Source organism: Mauremys reevesii, unplaced genomic scaffold, assembly GCF_016161935.1.
Source record: "Mauremys reevesii isolate NIE-2019 unplaced genomic scaffold, ASM1616193v1 Contig3, whole genome shotgun sequence".
Taxonomy (NCBI): domain Eukaryota; kingdom Metazoa; phylum Chordata; order Testudines; family Geoemydidae; genus Mauremys; species Mauremys reevesii.
The window spans coordinates 1,115,639-1,134,544 of NW_024100840.1; positions in this window are offsets into that span (position 1 = coordinate 1,115,639).

Here is an 18,906-nt window from a genome sequence, read left to right on the forward strand (position 1 = left end):
AAAGAATTCTCAGTAGTAACTCAGAGCTCTCCCCATCTAGTGCCCCATCTCTGGCTGCTGGGGATTTTTGCTACTGGCAGTCACTGTTGGGCCAGATGCCATTGTAGGCAGTCCCATCATACCACCCCCTCCATAAATGTATCAAGCTCAGTCTTGAAGCCAGTTAGATTTTTCCCCCCACTGCTCCCCTTGGAAGGCTGTTCCAGAACTTCAGTCCTCTGATGGTCAGAAACCTTCATCTAATTTCAAGTCTAAACAGGTGGGTGACCAATTTGTTCTTGTGTCCACATTGGCACTTAACCTAAATAACTCTTCTCCCTGGTATTTTTCCCACTGATGTATTTATAGAGAATGATCATATCTCCCCTCAACCTTTCCTTCATTAGACTAAACAAGCCAAGCTCCCTGAGTCTTCTATCAGAAGGTAGGGTTTCCATTCCTCAGATCATCCTAGTAGCCCTTCTCCGCATCTATTCTAGTTTGAAATTTGGTGCCTCAATTTTGAGGTCCCTACTTGTGACCCCTAAAAGGGGTCTGATTTGCAGAAATTGTTGGACACACACTCTCTGAAAATCTGTCCCCTTCAAGGTGTCTTAAGTTGTGCACCCAAAAATGTAAGCACCTAAATTTACTAGTCATTTTTGAAAATCCTGGCATGTAACTTAGGAGCACAAGGCCCATTGATTCTTAAGCCACCTAGATGAGTTTGAAATGCCCCCCTTTCCTCCCCCGCCACACACACACACTTTTCCATGTGTTTTTCATTGTACAGTAGCTCTGAAGTAGAGTTTCACCAATCATTGTAACAGTGTGAAGGGCTCCACTTGCACTTCCCCTTCTCCTTGTGTTCGGACTTTCTGCAGAAGGGATAATTGATTTCATGGGTCTCCGGTGGCCTGGAAGGACCAAAACAAGCTGAGTCAGGGCTTTGATTAACCTCCATGGTCTCCATGCAGAATTTTCACACAGTAGTTAAATAATTCCATGAAGGTGGGATGCCTGAGCCTCTCAACATTGTAAAAATAACTACATACAAAAAAGGAGAGAGAGAGAAAAAAATACTCTTCAGGCAATCTTTGATTCTCCCACCAAATCCCTCTCAATTTCTGGTGATCTGTACTGCACAAATGTGTGTAAGGAGATGCTGTGTGTTTTAGCTCTCCAGTTGTATTTGCCACACTTCTTGGTGATTATAAATTTCTAAATGGCGCTATTTTTCCATTAATATTTCAGAAAAATATGAGGAGACAACAGCAGGCAGCAGATGAAGAAGCTCCCCCTGGTAAGAAAATAATATATCGTATTTTGCTCTCCTTGTGCCATAGGGTTCATTTCAGATTTTCCTGTGTTCTAGATAAAAGAATATACACACATGTGCTTATAATTATACCAAATAATGGCTCTGGCGGGGATTAGTCCTTCAAACCCCACACAGGGGTTTTCCTGTGGTTACAAATTCATAACCCCTTTCCCTCAGAACAAGCACACTCGTGAAATGTTTAGTCCCTCCCCTACACAGTGTTGGACTTTAATCTGAGAATGGGTAAATCATAGACAATGGTTCTCTCCTCAGGAGTAGCTTCAAAAGGTCGGGTCTTTGCATAAACAGGGAAGGTATTTGCATTCACCTCCCTCTAGATATTTTCCAGGAATTCCCCTTCACGTATATTGTCCCCAAAGACCATTCTTGTCTGGCACATCGTTTGAAGGAGTCCCCTGAAGATCAGGACACTCCCTCCCAGAGAAGTTTCAGACAATCTCACAATAATAGATCATCTTTGCATTTTTAAAGCAATGGACTCCAAAGCTACTTAAACTTAATTCAGTGAGGTTTGTGCAGGGTAGTGCAGCAAATTCCCATATCTGTCACAACAGGAAACAAAGGGGTGCAGAAAGGACATGGTTCAGGCTATGTCTAGTCATCCCACTTGCAGAGGAGAGCAGGAGCCCTTCACACTCCCACTCGCTGCTCCATTGGCTCTGACTCAGCTACCAGATTCAAGTGTACAGCTCCTTGCCCAGCACCCATCTTCCCTTCCCCTACTGCAGGGCTAGTCCAGGAGCACATGCAGCAGGGTCTGTGTGCTCTTAGCTCCACCCTACTGTCCTCTACATCCTCACGCCAACAACAAACACATAGGACACAGGGAGAACCGAAACTGGAAACATGTATTATGGGCTGAGCAGGACTTTTCCTTCAATTCTTCAATCTGCGGGAGACCAGGGCTCCCATTTCAATGGGAGTTAAGTGACCTGTGGGGACCTTGGCCTTAAGATTGTGAGATTCTCTGATACTCCAGTGATGGGGCTTCATGAATACCTCAGGTAGACAGTGGCATTATGTAGGGAATAGCAGGTGGTGTGGAAGAATCGGCACTGGCAAAGTGAATGCAGTTCTGGACTCTGAGGACAGCAGACCCTGGAGTAAGTCCCACATCTGTCAGATACCCTCTGTAGCAATGACAATCCCTGTCCTCCTCTAAGTTGTCCTGGGACTTGTATTGCAGAGGACACCCCTTGTTCTTCATGCCCAAGAGATTCCTCACAGATACCCCAACAGAATGAGTTCTGATTGAAATTCTGGCCTACACTATTTGTATGGGATAGCAGTCAGCTAATCCTCTCCCTTAACAGCACCTGTTTGACCCATCTTTACTTGTTAAGGCTGAAGGTCCAGAAATCTGGACATTTTATACTAGTGATGGAATTCTCTCATTTGTACACTTGAGGAATATGCATCATGCCATATGAATGTTTTGTCTTTCTTTAATTAACATCTATATTCTTATCACTCCTATTCTCTCCTCTTACCATGGGATCAGTTGCTCTGCTACAGTGATAGGCATGCTATCAAAATAAGAATTTTCATTTAAATAATTTAATTATAAATAATTTAAATAATGTAACTAGACATTTAGGTGCCTTTAAATCCCAGTGGAACAAGCATAAGAACGAACTAAAGTTAAACACTTACCATTTAAAAGGCATTATTGCCTGTCAATCTGATGGGGTCTCACTCAACCTGGAACCTTCCATGGCCACTCATGGTATGTCTATGTGTTGAGCCCAGGAGACGTACCCACACAAATTGATTGAGCTAGTGCGCTACATATAAGGTGTAGTCACAGCGACTTGAGTGTCGTGACTGGCTAGCAGCCCCGGGTAAGTAACTAAGACGCTAGGTATGTACGTGGGTGGATAGCCCCTTCTGCTGCTATGGCTACACACTACTTTTAGTGTGCTAATGCTATTGGAACTAGTGCAGGTGTGTCTCCCTGAGGTTAAATTTACCCCTCCAGCTCGAAGTGCAGACATATCCTAAAAGAGGAGGAGCAAGAAAGCCCAGACACCTCAGTGAAGGGGAAGACATGTGCTGTGTCAGGCAAGCCAAGGAACATGCCATGCTAACTCTATTCATATTACTTATTCCACAGGGGCCTCCTAAAGCAGGAACTCTCAAGATCCTGATCCCCAAAGATACATAGGTGCCTGAATCTCAGTTTTAAGGCCCACTGAGATCCACAAATCCTCCTAGGCACCTACATGTCTGCATCTGGCCATTCACATGCTGCCTCACCCTAGGCATGTGAATGCCTGAGCCCAGCGCAATCCACAAACTGGGACAAGACAGGCAGAGGAGCACATTCTTACCTTCTTGCTGCAAGGCCCAGTCCAGGACACACACTCGAACATCCCTGCTAGATCAGGTCCCATTCAGAATCCAGAGGGAGGAGACAGGGCCTTCTAACTATTAGCCCAGTGGTTAGAACACTCACCCCGGCTGCAGGAGACCCACGTTCACTTCCCCACTTCTGCTTGACAGAGAGATGATTTGAACAGGGATCTCCTGCACGTCTCAGTAGCATGCGTTAACTACTAGAGCACAGGATAATCTGGTATGAGCGCCCTCAGCCCCTCCTGCTGAAGTTGTTCCACTGTGTATAGATATTTAGTCACAGGGCCAGTGAGAAGGAGAATGAATCTATAGTCCCATGGTTAGGGCACCCACTAGGAGATGGGAGACCCAGGATCTATTCCTCCTGTGCCAATGATTATTTAATCAAATATTTAATGAAAGCCTGTTGTGTTGCCTGGCTGCAATTCATAAAGACAGGTGAAGTAACAGTGTTAAGTAACAGTGACTGCTGGGAGAAAACGTGGCAATAAACAGAGAGACGATGAATGTGAAACATGCACATTGTCAAATTGCAATGTATGCTGTCATAGGTTTCACCCCCACTCTGAACCTTAGAGTATAGATGTGGGGACCTGCATGTGAACCTCCTAGGCTTAATTACCAGCTTAGATCAATAGGCTGCCACCATCCAAATGTCTGTGTCATTTGGAAAACTCTGTCTTCCCCCCCAAAACCTTCCCCTCCCTGGGTAGCCTTGAGAGACTCCTCCACCAATTCCCTGGTAAGCACCAAACCAAACTCCTTGGATCTTAAAACAAGGAAGAATTACTCCTTCTCCCTCCCTTCCCCCGCATCCCTGGTGAGTCCAGATCCAATCCCCTTGGATCTAAAAAACAGGGAAAAATCATTCAGGTTCTTAAAAAGAAGGCTTTTAATTAAAGAAAAGAAAGGTAAAAGAAAAACCTCTGGGAGATGGCATACAAGCTGATCTGACAGACAACAGATTTAAAACACAGGATGTTCCCCTGGGTAAAAATCTTAGTACACACAAGAATACCCAAATTTGATTATTCCCCTAATGCCAAGACAAGTTACAAAAAGGAAATAAACATAAACCTATTTATTCTTTTCTGAAACTCACTACTATGATAAGAGGCTGGTTCCTTGATCTTTTCCACTCCGGCTGAAACTGAAACTGACTCTAAACAAAGGAAACTTCCCTCCTTCCTTTTGAAACATCTTGTTCTCCCATTGGTTCCTCTGGTCAGGTGTCAGCTAGGCTAGGTGAACTTCTTAACCCTTTACAGGTAAAAGAGGGATTAACTCTTAACTGTCTGTTTATGACATATGTACATGTGACAGCTTTGACTCTTATGACCTAACTCAAACCTACCCACCCCTCCCAGCTGTCTCTTAAATTACTTGGGATGATTGTCCATGTTTTCACACAGTTTTGAACCAAGATCTGTTTCTCCAGTCTCAGTGTAGTTCTGCCCTTTTACCGTACTTACTGCTTTCATCACAGTCTGTCTTTGCACATTGTAACTGTCCTCTAGTCCTCTGCTGACAAGTCAAACTTTAATGTACTCAGAAATGCAGGCCTCTTCCTGGCTGCTCAGCTGGAGACTCCAACTGCCCTTTCCTCACCCCTACCAGGGGGGAACTGCCAGTCATGCACTAGTACTGTCCGAACCCAGCAGAAATACGTCTCTCCCTCCTCCTGCTCTGAGGCATCTCGCCATTGATCAAGCAGCAGCACTTCCCAGCTTCCTGCTCCCCTTCCTCCTACTGCCTGGGGGCTTCTCCTCTTCCCAGCTCCCAGCAGCACAACTTTGCCAATTCCCCCCTCTCCTGCCTCCCACTGCCCAGGAATCTTCTCTTTGCTCCAGGCCATACATGCAGGCAGGGCTCAGTGAGTGGCAGGGCAGGGCTCTGTCTTCAGCCCCAAGGCTCTCGCACGCAGTCCTGCCAACATGCCTGAAAACCAGAGAATCAGAGGAGCTTTTGGTGTCATTGTGACAACTTCTCCTGCACATGCCAAGATCCTAGAGTGACCAGATGTCCCGATTTTATAGGGACAGTCCTGATATTTGGGGCTTTTTCTTATATAGGCTCCTATCAGTCCCCACTCTCTGTCCCGATTTTTCACACTTGCTGTCGGATCACCCTAGGCCGGGAAGAGGCAGGGCTGGGGGAGCTTGCCTGCTGGAGGGTGTGGAGCACCCGCTAATTTTTCCCCATGGGTGCTCCAGCCCTGGAACACCCACGGAGTCAGCGCCTATGATCAAATGGGCACAAGTGGTGAAGGAGTTGTGTTCCTTGTCAAAAATGGCATTACTTATTTCTGAGTTACTAATCACTTGGAAGAAAATGATCTTGAATGCTTATGGATCAATGTCCTAAGAGATAAACCACAAAATGAAGTATTAGTTGGTGTCTGCTACAGATCACCAAATTACAGTAGGAAAAGGTGTGTGATTATGGAGGATTTTAATTTGAGTGACAAATGCTAGAGGTCCCATGCAGCCAATATTGAAACATCCTTGGCATTTTAAAATATTATAGACGACGATTTCCTACCTCAAAAAGTGTTGCAGCCAACAGACGGGAGTTTTATATTAGACCTCATCTTGACAGATAAAGAGGAACTGATCACAGAAATGAAACATAATGGTAGCTTAGGTACAAGTGATCATGACTTGACTACATTTATAATAGGAAAACAGAATAAAGTCTGGAGCAGTGATAGTTAGATATACACAGATGGTTCTTTAAAAGGGCAATTTCACAAAGCCAGAAAATTAATTACATCCAACTCAATCAGGAGGAAAAATTTATTCAGAAAAAATGATAATGTCATAATCCCACAATGCAAGAAGAAGTTTGTACTGGATTGATTAAAAAACTGACCTAGTTTAAAGGGTATGTGAATATATAAATACACACACATTGTGACAAAGTCAGGCTGGTCAGCTGCAAGAGGGTATTTTTTTCTGTGTGTGAAAAATTGATTTTTATTTTCTAGAAATATACAAACTTATTCTCTCATTTCTCCATCTTCTCTTCCTTCTTCACCAAGGTGTCCTGACAATGCACTATCTATGTATTCTTCTGTATTTGCAAGCTGCATGTTCATGTAGCCGTCAACAGACACCAGGTAGCCCTTGTACTCCATCCCCCACTTCAGCTTCCCCATCACTGGCTTCCCCGTCAGCCCGTCCAGGAAGGGCTTGGGGTTCAGGGGCAAGCTCATGATAACGCGGCCTGGCACACGGCAGCGGTAATACCAAAAATTATTTGCAGGGCCGCATGTGTGCCCACCGGAGTCTAAGAGAAAGGCAGGAAGTTGGAAGGTAGATGTATAAGCCCTAGAATGTTAAAGGCTCTCTTCCCTATCAGCTGAGAAGGGGTAACCTCAGAGAAACACCTGAATCCAATGAAAGGCTGCCTGAGACCTTTTTAAATCTGCTCCCCTATTGAGAGAAGAGAAGACAGAGAGGGAGACAAGCTGTTACTAGTTAGTGGCAGCAGGGAAGTGAGCATCTCCAGGAGGAGAGGCTGTGCTTCTTCCCATAGGGGAAACAGACACACCTGAGTGCCTGCTAGGGGAAAGCCTGCCCAATGCGGCGGATAGGGGTTGATTTACCCCAGGGCCATCTCACCAAAGGGAGGAGTGCTGAGGCTGGTGAGACAAAGAAGGTGCCTTGCCACAGCACACACATACATTAGGAATAAAAAGAGAAATGGCATTGGTCCATTACTGGATGGAAACGGTAGAATTCTCAGTAAGAATGCAGAAAAGGCAGAAGTGTTCAACAATATCTCTGTTCTAGATTTGGAGGAAAAACAGATGTAATAGTTATATAATATGATAAGACTTTTTGCCATTTCCCTTTTATCTTAGGAGGATATTGCACAGCAGCTACAAAAGTCAGACGTTTAAATCAGCAGGTCCAGATAACTTGGATCAAAGAGTTTTAAAAAAGGTGGCTGAGGAGCTTGCTGGACTGTTAATGTTGATTTTTGGCAGTCTTGGAACACTGAGGAAGATCCAAAAGACAGGAAGAAAGCTATGATTGTGTCAATATTATAAAAGGGTAAACAGGATGACCTGTGTAATTATAGGCCTGTCAGTCTGACATTGATCCTGGGCAAGATAATAGAGTGGCTGATATGGGAATTGATTAGTAAAGAATTAAAGGAGGGTATTGTAATTAATGTGAATTAACCTGAGTTTATGGAAAAAGAGATCCTGCTAAACTAACTTGCTATCTTTTTTTGATGAGATTGCAGGTTTGGTTGAGAAGAGTGATAATGTTGATGTAATAGACTTAGACTTCTGTAAGGCATTTGACTTGGTGCCACATGACATTTTGATTTTGAATCTTGAAAGATATAAATTAATATTAAATGGATTAAAAGCTGTCTAGCTGATATGTCTCAAAATGTAACTGTAAATGGGGAAGAATCATCAAATGGGTGCGTTTTTAGCAGGGTTTCACAGGGATCCATACTTATGCTATAAATATGCTATTTAATATTTTGATTAAGAACCTTGAAGAAAACATAAAAATTTGTAGATGACACAATCACTGGGGGAGTGGTAACTAATGAAGAGCACAGGTCACTGATACAAATCAATCTAGTTCATGAGGTAAGCTGGGCAGAAGAAAACATGAGTTTTATTATGGCTAAATGTAAATGTGTATATCTAGGAACAAAGAATGAAGGCCACACTTACAGGATGGGTGATTCTATCCTGGGAAGCAGTGACTCTGAAAAAGATTTGGGAATTGCGGTGGCAAATCAGCTGAACATGAGCTCTCACTGTGATGCTTATAGACTAACACATTTATTTGAGCATAAGCTTTCGTGGGCTACAGCCCACTTCTTCGGATGCTGTAGCCCACGAAAGCTTATGCTCAAATAAATGTGTTAGTCTCTAAGGTGCCACAAATACTCCTGTTCTTTTTGATGATACAGACTAACACGGCTGCTACTCTGAAAAATGTGATGCTGTGGCCCAAAGGGCTGTTTGGTTGAATAAACTGTGGAATCTCAAGTAAGAATAAAGAGGTTATTTTACCTCTGTATTTGGCACTGGCGTGGCCACTGCTAGAATACAGTGTCCAGTTCCAGTGTCTGCAACTCAAGAAGTATGTTGATAAATTGGAGAGGTTCAGAGAAGAGCCAGAAGAATGATTAAAGGATTAGAAAACCTGCATTTTAGTGATAAATGCAAGGAATGTTTTTCTAAAAGATCTGCTCTACGAAATGTTTCAGAGATGCTCTAGGGCCTCTGTTATTCAGAGGTCAGACTAAATAATTACAGTGGTCCTTTCTGGCCTTAGAATCTATAACCCAGGAATTAGGGCACTTTCCTGAAAGGTGGGAGACCCTGTTCAAATCCTTTCTATCCATCAAGCACAGGGGAGAATTGAACGTGGGTCTCCCAGATGAGTGCCCCAATAACTACTCTTAAAATTATATGGTGGGCACAGTTTTGTGTGGAGCAAGGCAGGAGCCTAATTCATGCTCATAAGAAATGACTTAGGTGCTTAAACTGCCTGACCCCAGGAGAGAGGTTTCTGGCTATGGATCGCAAGCAGGGACAGGCCCCTCTCTCCAGCCCAGACTTAGGTGCCAAACTCTGAGAGAGATGGGCCTTAGCAGACACCTCTCTTGTAAGCATCTCCCCTGGCTAGCTTGGGCAGCTTCTCACCTACCATGCTGGCTTTCGTAGATCCCATTCTAGGGTGCTTGTCTCTTCCTATGGATTGTATTGGTAGCCTGGATGCCTAGCCCAGGGTTTCTGGATCCCACTGTTGTTCCAGGAATTTTCCAGGCACCTAAAATTAGGTGTTACAACATTCAGTGATGCAACACCCAGTGACACAATGGTTGAGTCCCTTTGTGGACCCACCTGCTGCATCCACAGAGTGTGAGGTACTTTAACCTCAGCATTCTCCACAGTCTGCACTCTGTTAGGTCTTTCTACCAGAAGCTGGAGGGAGATGCACCACACACATGCTCCTTGTCTCTAATGTCTCAGCTAGACAAGGACTGGAGAAACTTAGCTCAGCCTTGGAGTGTGTGAGTGGATACAGCATCTCACTCCAACTTCCTATTAAACTCCCATGTCCCTAGGAGATTCAGGCATCTACTTGTAGCATAAGAGGGCCTCTGAAATTGGGAAGCTCATACAGGGCCACCCAGAGTGGGGGCAAGTGGGGCAATTTGTCCCAGGCCCTGGGCTCTGCAGGGCCCCCATGAGAATGGCTGAGGCTCCCTCCCCGGCCCTAGCCTGACCTGACCCGCCTCCGCCCCTCTCCTGGAGCCTCAACTCATCCAGGAGCATCCCTGAACAGCAGTTCAGCATGGCTCCGGCGGGGCTTGAGACCCTCCCCACTCAGAGCTGTGTGGTAAGGGGGCAGGGCTGCGAGCCCCAGGCCCAGCAGAGGGAGCTGAGCTCAGCCTGGAGCTCACAGCCCCATCCCCTTACCACGCGGCTCTGAGCAGGGAGGAGCTCAGACCCCGCCAGAGCCACACTGCAGCTGTCCAGTAACACTCCTGGATGTGCTGAGGCTCTGGGAGAGGGGGGAGTCGGGGGTAAGGGGCTGGGGGGGTTGTCTAAGGGGCAGGAAGTCCCAGGGACAGTCAGGGCACAGGGAGGGGGCAGAGGTTGGGGGGGTGGTCAGAAGACAGGGAATGGGGAGGTTGGATTGTGGGCGTTCCAGGGGTCTGTCAGGACTCAGCAGAGGGGTGGATAGGGGTCAGGGCAGTCAGGGGACAGGGAGCAGGGGTGGGGTCCCGGGGTGGTGGTTGTGGGTGGGGTCTCTGGGGAATGGTGAAGGGACAAGGAGCAGGATGGGTTGGGGATTCTGAGGGGGAAAGGCAGTTGGGGGGCAAGAAGTGGGTGGGGGTCAGATATGGGGCAGAGCCAGGCTGTTTGGGAGGCACAGCCTTCCCTACCCTAAAGCTCATTCAGCGGTTTGAGGCTTGCACAAGAGCCAAGCTGTTAGCTTTTCCATTAGGGCTGCCATCCCTTTCACTTCTCAAATGCCACATTATAGTCTATATTTAATTTCAGTGCCATAGGGAGATTCATGTCAGGGGAGGGTAGCTTCATTTAAAATTAGCCACTGGGGGAGGGATCACATGAGAAGAGCAATATCCTACACCATCTACCTCCTTCCCAACCCTACCAAGGGAGACACCCTCCCCTGCATTCCCTGAGGCTCCAGAGGGGTTAATTCAGTGGTTCTCAAACTTTTATACTGGTGACCCCTTTCACATAGCAAACCTCTGAGTGCAACCCCCCCCCATAAATTGAAAACACTTTTTTATATATTTAACACTTTTATAAATGCTGGAGGCAAAGCAGGGTTTGAGGTGGAGGCTGACAGCTCGCGACCCCCAGTAATAACCTTGTGAACCCCTGAGGGGTCCTGACCCCCATTTTGAGACCCCCTGGGTTAATTTAATTTCAGCACCCTGTGTCCATTCACATGCATGTGCTATTTTGAGCATTTCAGTTTTCACAACATAGGCTCATCCCAGATTTTGGAACAAGCTCAAATGCTCAGTTCGTGGAGTATGTCCATAAGCTATACTAAAGACAAACCCACAGCAACCATCTCCAGTTTGTGAGGGACCCCATGGAGCCAGTCTTTAAGAAACAGATAAATGCATGGAGGTTAAGTCCATTAATGGCTATTAGCCAGGCTGGGTAAGGAATGGTGTCCCTAGCCTGTTTGTCAGAGGGTGGAGATGGATGGCAGGAGAGAGATCACTTGATCATTACCTGTTAGGTTTACTTCCTCTGGGGCACTTGGCATTGGCCATTGTTGGTAGACAGGATACTGGGCTGGACAGACCTTTGGTCTGACCTAGTATGGCTGTTCTTATGTTCTAACCTAAATGAACCCAAAGTTATGAAGACAGATATGAGTCAAGGAAGCCAGCAGAGTATCAGAAACCTGGAAAAATCTCTGACTGGATGGGCTCAGGTGTTTGGTCACAAGCTGAGGTGGTTCAAAAGTTTTGGATTTTTTTAAACAGATTTTTTTTATTGTTTCTTTAAACAATCAAACACAGCAAGCAGCAAATATTTGGCCACACACTTCTGAAACCCCAAACCATATTCAGGTTTTGGCAGACTGTCATAGGTTTTCTGCCCCACTTGGAGCACATGCACTATTACAGATACTACGAAGTATGTAATCAACGAGATATTTCACGTTTCAAGAACAGTTGTTAACCATTTGATTCTGGGAAACTTTCATGAGAGAGTGCATCAGCTACTTTGTTGGAAGCTCCTGAAATGTGGTGAATTTCAAAATCAAAATCTTGGAGAGCTAAGCTCAATCGGAGAAGTTTCTTGTTGTTTCCCTTGTTAGTAAGAAGCCACTTTAGCGCAGCATGGTCGGTTTGGAGCTGGAACCGCCGTCCCCAAACGTATGGGTGTAGCTTTTCCAGGGCATACACAATGGCGTAACATTCTTTTTCACTGATGGACCAGTGGCTTTCCCTCTCAGACAGTTTCTTGCTGAGAAACACGACAGGATGGAAGTTGTGATCTGATCCTTCCTGCATGAGAACTGCTCCTACCCCACGTTCAGATGCATCTGTGGTCACTAGGAAGAGTTTGTCAAAGTCCGGGGCCCTTAACACAGGGTCAGACATGAGCGTCGCCTTAAGCTGGGTAAAGGCTTTCTGACACTCATCAGTCCACTTAACAGCATTTGGCTGCATTTTTCTGGTTAGATCAGTTAGTGGGGCAGCGATTTGGCTGTAGTGTGGTACAAATCGCCTGTAATATCCGGCCAAGCCTAAGAAGGATTGGACCTATTTCTTTGACCTTGGGGCAGGCCACTTTTGGATAGCCTCCACCTTGGCCTGTAGGGGGTTAATGGTTCCTCAATCCACCTCGGCCCAGTGACCCGTCAGCTGGGCGATGTTTTAAATGTAATGAACTGGGACACATAAAGGCCAAATGCCCCAAGAACCCCCATAGAGTACAGTCCATTACACCATCGTCACACCAAGGATCCCCAGGCCCAGATATCTCTCAAATACCCCCAAAGCGCAGGGAAACCTTGTGAGTGGGGGGTGGGGAGAAGATTACCATGTGGAGAGACACTGGGGCACAGGTTTCAGCTATCCACCAGTCATTAGTAGACCCAAATTGGGGCAGGCCACTTTTGGATAGCCTCCACCTTGGCCTGTAGGGGGTTAATGGTTCCTCAACCCACCTGGTGCCCTAGGTAAGTCACTCTGTTTTGGCCTATTTGACACTTTTTGGCCTTAACAGTTAGTCCTGTCTGCCTGATGCGCTCAAAGACCGTTTCCAGATGTTCTAGGTGTTCGGGCCATGAATCAGAAAAAATAGCCACATCATCGAGGTAGGCAACTGCACATTCTCCCAATCCCACTAGTAGACCATCTACTAGCCTTTGGAAGGTGGCGGGTGCATTCCGCAGTCCGAACGGAAGCACATTAAATTCATACACCCCTGCGTGGGTGATGAATGCTGACCTTTCTTTGGCGGGTTCATCTAGTGGTACTTGCCAGTACCCCTTGGTTAAATCCAATGTAGAGATGAACTGGGCATGTCCCAGTTTCTCCAATAGCTCATCGGTGCGTGGCATTGGGTAGTTGTCGGGGCGAGTTACAGCATTAAGCTTTCGGTAGTCCACGCAAAAGCGTATTTCCCCATCTGGTTTGGGAACTAGAACCACTGGAGATGCCCATGCACTGGTAGAGGGGCGGATGATACCCATCTCCAGCATGTTTTCAATCTCCTGTTTAATAGCAACTTGGGCATGAGGTGACACCCGGTACGGTGGGGTTCTAATCGGGTGAGCAGTACCTGTGTCAATGGTGTGGTACGTGTGCTCAGTCCGTCCTGGGTTGGCTGAGAACAAATGGCCAAACTGAGTGCACAGCTCCTTGATCTGTTGCCGCTGTAGACGTTCCAGGGTTGTGGCGAGGGTCACCTCTTCCACACCACCATTTCTTTTTCCTTCGTAGTAGACACCTTCAGGCCACTCAGTGTCATCTCCTCCCTGGGCTGTAAACTTACAGACCTGTAATTCTCTGGGATAAAAGGGCTTGAGAGAGTTAACATGGTACACTTTAGGCTTTAAGGAGGAATTAGGAAATGCTATGAGGTAGTTAACAGCTCCCGGGCACTCCTGGACTGTGAATGGTCCTTCCCATGACGCTTCCATCTTATGGGCCTGTTGCGCCTTCAAGACCATGATCTGGTCTCCTACCTTGAAGGAACGCTCTCTGGTATGTCTATCATACCAGACCTTTTGCTCTGCTTGAGCATCCTTTAGGTTCTCTTTAGCAAGGGCCAAAGAGTGTCGGAGGGTGCTTTGTAGGTCGCTAACATAGTCCAGAATGTTAGTTCCTGGAGAAGGCGTAAACCCCTCCCATCGCTGCCACCATGTCATAGGTTTTCTCCCCCACTTGGAGCTTTTGGGTTCCATGATGGGGACCTGCATCGGGCTCCTCTAAACTAATCCTAGTCTAGATCTGGTCCTGCTGCCACCAGTTACGTTTTAAGTGAGTAACACACTGCCTGTTCCCCCAAACTTTCCCTGGGAAACACAGATTCAATCTCCCTGAATTTCAACACAAAGGGAAGCAGCCCACTTCCCCTCTCCCTCTCTCCTAGCCTACTCCGGAGAGATACACAGCGATTCAACTCCGTGAATCAAACCCAGGAGGAACTCACTCTTCCCCCCTCCCCTTCCCCTGAATTTCCACAAGAGAAGGAATTAACCAAGTCCAAAGAAAAGAAAAGAATTTATTAAAAAGAACAAAAAGGAAGTACACTATCTCTGTAATACCAGGATGGAACAATATACAGAGTCTAAATTATAAACCTGGAGAGAACCCCCCCTTCCCTGTCAGCATCCTACAGGGGAGAGTACCAGGACATTATCCTGTAATGATTTTGCTTCTTATAGAAAAATTCAAAGGCACAGCAGATTTGTTCGTGGACAAGGGAGAGGTTTAACCAGCACGTCACCTTGTCCTTTTTCCCTGCTGTCCAGAAGCACAATAGAACTAGAAAAAGGGATAGGCTAATCATCAGTAGGAAAATTCTCCTGAGGTGGAGGGGTCTTTTTGCAGTGAGAATCCTGGGTCCAAGCAGTCAGTCTTTGGCACTTCACAGCAGTGTTGGCTGACAGCAGGACTTGGAAAGGGCCTTTCCAGCGTGGAGCCAAGGCAGTCTTCCGTTGATGGATCTTTATGTAGACCCAGTCCCCTGGTTCCAAGGAGTGTCAGGGTTGCTAGGATCTTTGGGTTGTATCTTCTTTACCTGTGAGAAAAGAAACCTAACACATTGCATTAGTGTCTTTGCAGATTTTAAAAATTTTACAGCTGCATGAGCAAATTTAAGTCCCCCCTTTTTCTGGTTTTCAGCCAAGTAATGGTTCTTGTACTTATTAGTGCCAAAGGAAGGGCATCTGGCCACTTTAAGTTTGTCTCAGCACAAATATTGGCCAGTTTATTTGTAGCATGTTAGCTATTCGTCTTTTTTCTCCCTTCTTGACTTTTTTTTTCCCTTTCCATTAACATACAAAGGAAACTTATACTCTTTACTTATACACCTTTTTTATACCAGGAACACATAAACATTACTATTATACAGTACATAAGTCTTATTATTTAATGTATGCTACATATACCCTTTCACTAAAATAACCTTATTACAGAACTTTGGACTAACAAGCCAGGACAAGCACACCCACTTTGAGAAGTTCACTTAATATAACCTCTAGTCCAATAGCTATCCACCATCCCCAGCCCTCTGGATAAAAGTCCGAGGTAGCCAGAAGGATCCCTTGTACAATATGGGGAGTGGGTTAACTTTTTATGTCCTTGCTTTCAAAGACTGGCAGTATGCACATTTTAACAACAATTCTTAATTAAAAGATTTGGCCAATTTTTCTCTTACTTAAGAAAATGTATTAGACTTTAGTATATCACATTTTTCTGATGTAACCAAACACTTTGTATTCTAAGTTGAACAAAACAAGTATCTGCATTTCAATGCAACATTTTCGCTTGATTTCAAATCAGACCATCTCATGAAAATAATAAACACAACAATTCTGGCCACGAGACAAACACTACAAGACAGAACATAGAACACACAACATAATTTTTACTGTGCCAGTAAATCATGGTACGGTGAATGCAGCGCAGCTGGCATTAGTTTTCTTTGATTATCTGAAAGACAAAACAGGTCTACCCCTGCTGGGCAGTCAATCATTACTTAAAATATACAAATACTCTTGTTGATTTCAGGCAAAATAGAGGAATTACCCCATATTTCTCGTATGTGTTTCTTAGACAGCCCTGGTTTCAGCGGCCTCTACCGTATCAGTTAGTTAATTTGCAGTAACACAGATGCTTTCTGGCTTTTTTTACTTTTAACTCCTGCTTATAAACACTGAAAGAAAACAACACCACTTATAGCACCTTTAGAGCCTAATAAAATTTTTATTACATAGCACTGTATACATTCTTCAACTGATTTAACAAAATATAGCCAAGTGATTGCAATCTAATAATTTCTTTGCCTGAATTCATTTACAAACATTTCAAAGACACCAAAAATTGTTCTCTTTAGCATTTATACAAAGTTCAACTGCTGTTCCCTCCAGCAACTACAGAGTCAATTTTTCACTTTCCCTTAAAAATCACTTGCTTTTCCCTTCCAACAGCCACTTTACCAATTCAAATCACCATTCCAAATATCCTTCTGCGTATTTGAAATTTTCATGCTTATACTCACTTACTCCTTCTTTCCACTACACCCTCAAAAGTTTCCAACCTATTTTCCAATCACTCTGTCTGTTGCCTGCCCGCCTGGGCCCGATTCTGCTTTTCTCGCTGAATCGTCCCTATCCTAGGCACTACCAGTTTAGCTAGGAGGGTGGGCTTCACAACTAGCCCTCACCCTTCTGGTCTTTTCCCCAAAACATTTCTACTCACAAGACTACCCGAGTCCTCCCTTTGAAGGCTTGCCACCTGGGCAAAAATACATGGCCATTTACTTAACACATAATCCAAACCCCTTTGGGGGTCTACCCAGAGACCCACCCATTTGCCTGCTGACACTGAAACAGAAAAGAAAATTACACAGAGAGCAGAGAAAATTACAGTCTAAGCCAGATTTTCAACTTCTATTACATTGTCCGTTACAGGGGGGCGGGACAGTAAAATCTCAGGACAACCTTAGAGCTTCATCGCACACATGGCTTCCACCCTGAGGAATTACGAACGAGAAGTTCAGTTCCGCCCACACACCTAACGCCCAAATGAACAGAGCCAAAAAACAACAGTAACCGGTTAAACAGAACAGAGCCAAAACTAGATGGTGTACCAAAACCAAATAGTGTTTCCTTATTCTATTAGAGCTCACCTTTAATCATGCAATCCTTATCATATAACACCAACAATACCAAACAAAGCAAACATAAAATAACAAGGGTAAAACAGATAGATGGTGTAAATTCTGCAGGGCTCCCCCATTATTAATTGCACACCAAACTGTGACAAATTCCTGTTACTAATTTATCCCTCATGTCAGGTGATCAGACTGACAGAGCATATAATCAAATTTTAAGCTTCATTAAAAATAATAAAACAACAATGGAGAGTGTTGGGAATGCTCCCACCTCACACAGGAAAAACATGAATGCCCCAAGCCTTAAACCACTTTAATACTCACACATGTCTCACTGGAAAGTTAAGCTTTGCAAAGATAATTCCAATTCTGTAACTTGTACTGCCTTTGGTTTGCCTCTGTCTCTATTTTTCACAACCAGCTGGGGCTGAAAACAGTTTCTTTGCACTTAGCATAGTCTGTGCTGGTTCTTGACCTTGTACGCAGAGCAGCTTTCTCTTTATCTCTGGGGTTAGCCGAGTTTCAAATTAACCCGTTCCTAGACAAATTGCTCACACTGTGTCAGAGGCTTTTCTTTATGATTAAAAGCTCCTCTGAGATATATGATCTTATCTAGATTGAAGGTACCTTCTAATGGGCATTATTTAGATGGATTATCACGCGTGTGAAGATTCCAATTCGCTAAATACCTGCAGGTTTTAGGACCGTAATATTTAGACAGTCCCTTACCCATATTCCACTTACACACACAGAGAGGGTGCCCTGTCCGCGCTAGCAGCTCAGAAACTAAGGATCTTTCCCTACAGGGCACTCACACAGGACAGACTCACAAGGAAATTGATGGGAAGATGGGTTCACACACTCCTAGACCCAGGCAGCTTCCTCGCCGGACTATGCCAGGCTGAGTCAGCCCACCGTGGGTCGGATCTCCTAAAGATCCACTAGTTACCGGGCTTGCGTTAGAGCAGTCCTGATCATTAGCTTCCGCTTCACAGGGTACTCTGGGTGTCTTCCGATAACGATCACTCACACTAGTGTACACACACACACACACACACACACACACACACCAAGCCCTCTTTTCTTCCTTTTTTTTGTTAACCCTTTTTTTAACCTTTTTATCTCTTTTTTTTTTTTTTAACCCACGATGCATCTTTACCTGGTCCGGACCAATACCATGAGGCGGTATGACAACCCCTCTCGAGGCGGTAAAAAACCCCTCAGCACCAGTGCATTCTAATGCATTTACCTATGCATTACCTTGGCCAACTCAGCAGTTCCCAGTACTGCTATAAACTAACCTTATTGGGGCCTCTCCCCAATACCACTTTGCATCTGATCCTGCTGCACAGTCAATAAGTTCAGATGGCGTGAGCCCATCAGAGACAGACGTTCTCACGGACAGTCCTCCTCCGATACCCCAATAGAGATTTCAAAAGGTCTCATACCTCTCATGTGGCGCCATGGGGTTCGAAGGGGAATGATCCGTAGTAGCCGTCTGTGGGTCCGTGGGCGTTGCCATCCCGGACAAGCCCCCAAATTGTCGAAGAAAAACTTAGTTCTCGCTTTTTGTTTGGGTGCAGCAAAATCAAATACTTTATTATTTTCTCCAGTAATTACAATGGAGGGAGAGAGTGCCATAGGACACAGGGTCCTGGACAGGTCTCTCAACTGGTAAACAATTACATCAAGCCTTTATACCTTTGTTACAGACAATTTCTAGCAATCATGGAGACAGTAAAAAGCAACAAATACATTTTGTTTATACATAAGCTTTTCTGCTATCTTACTAGAAAAAAACAAGACTGCATATTGCAAGGTCGTAATAACTTTCACA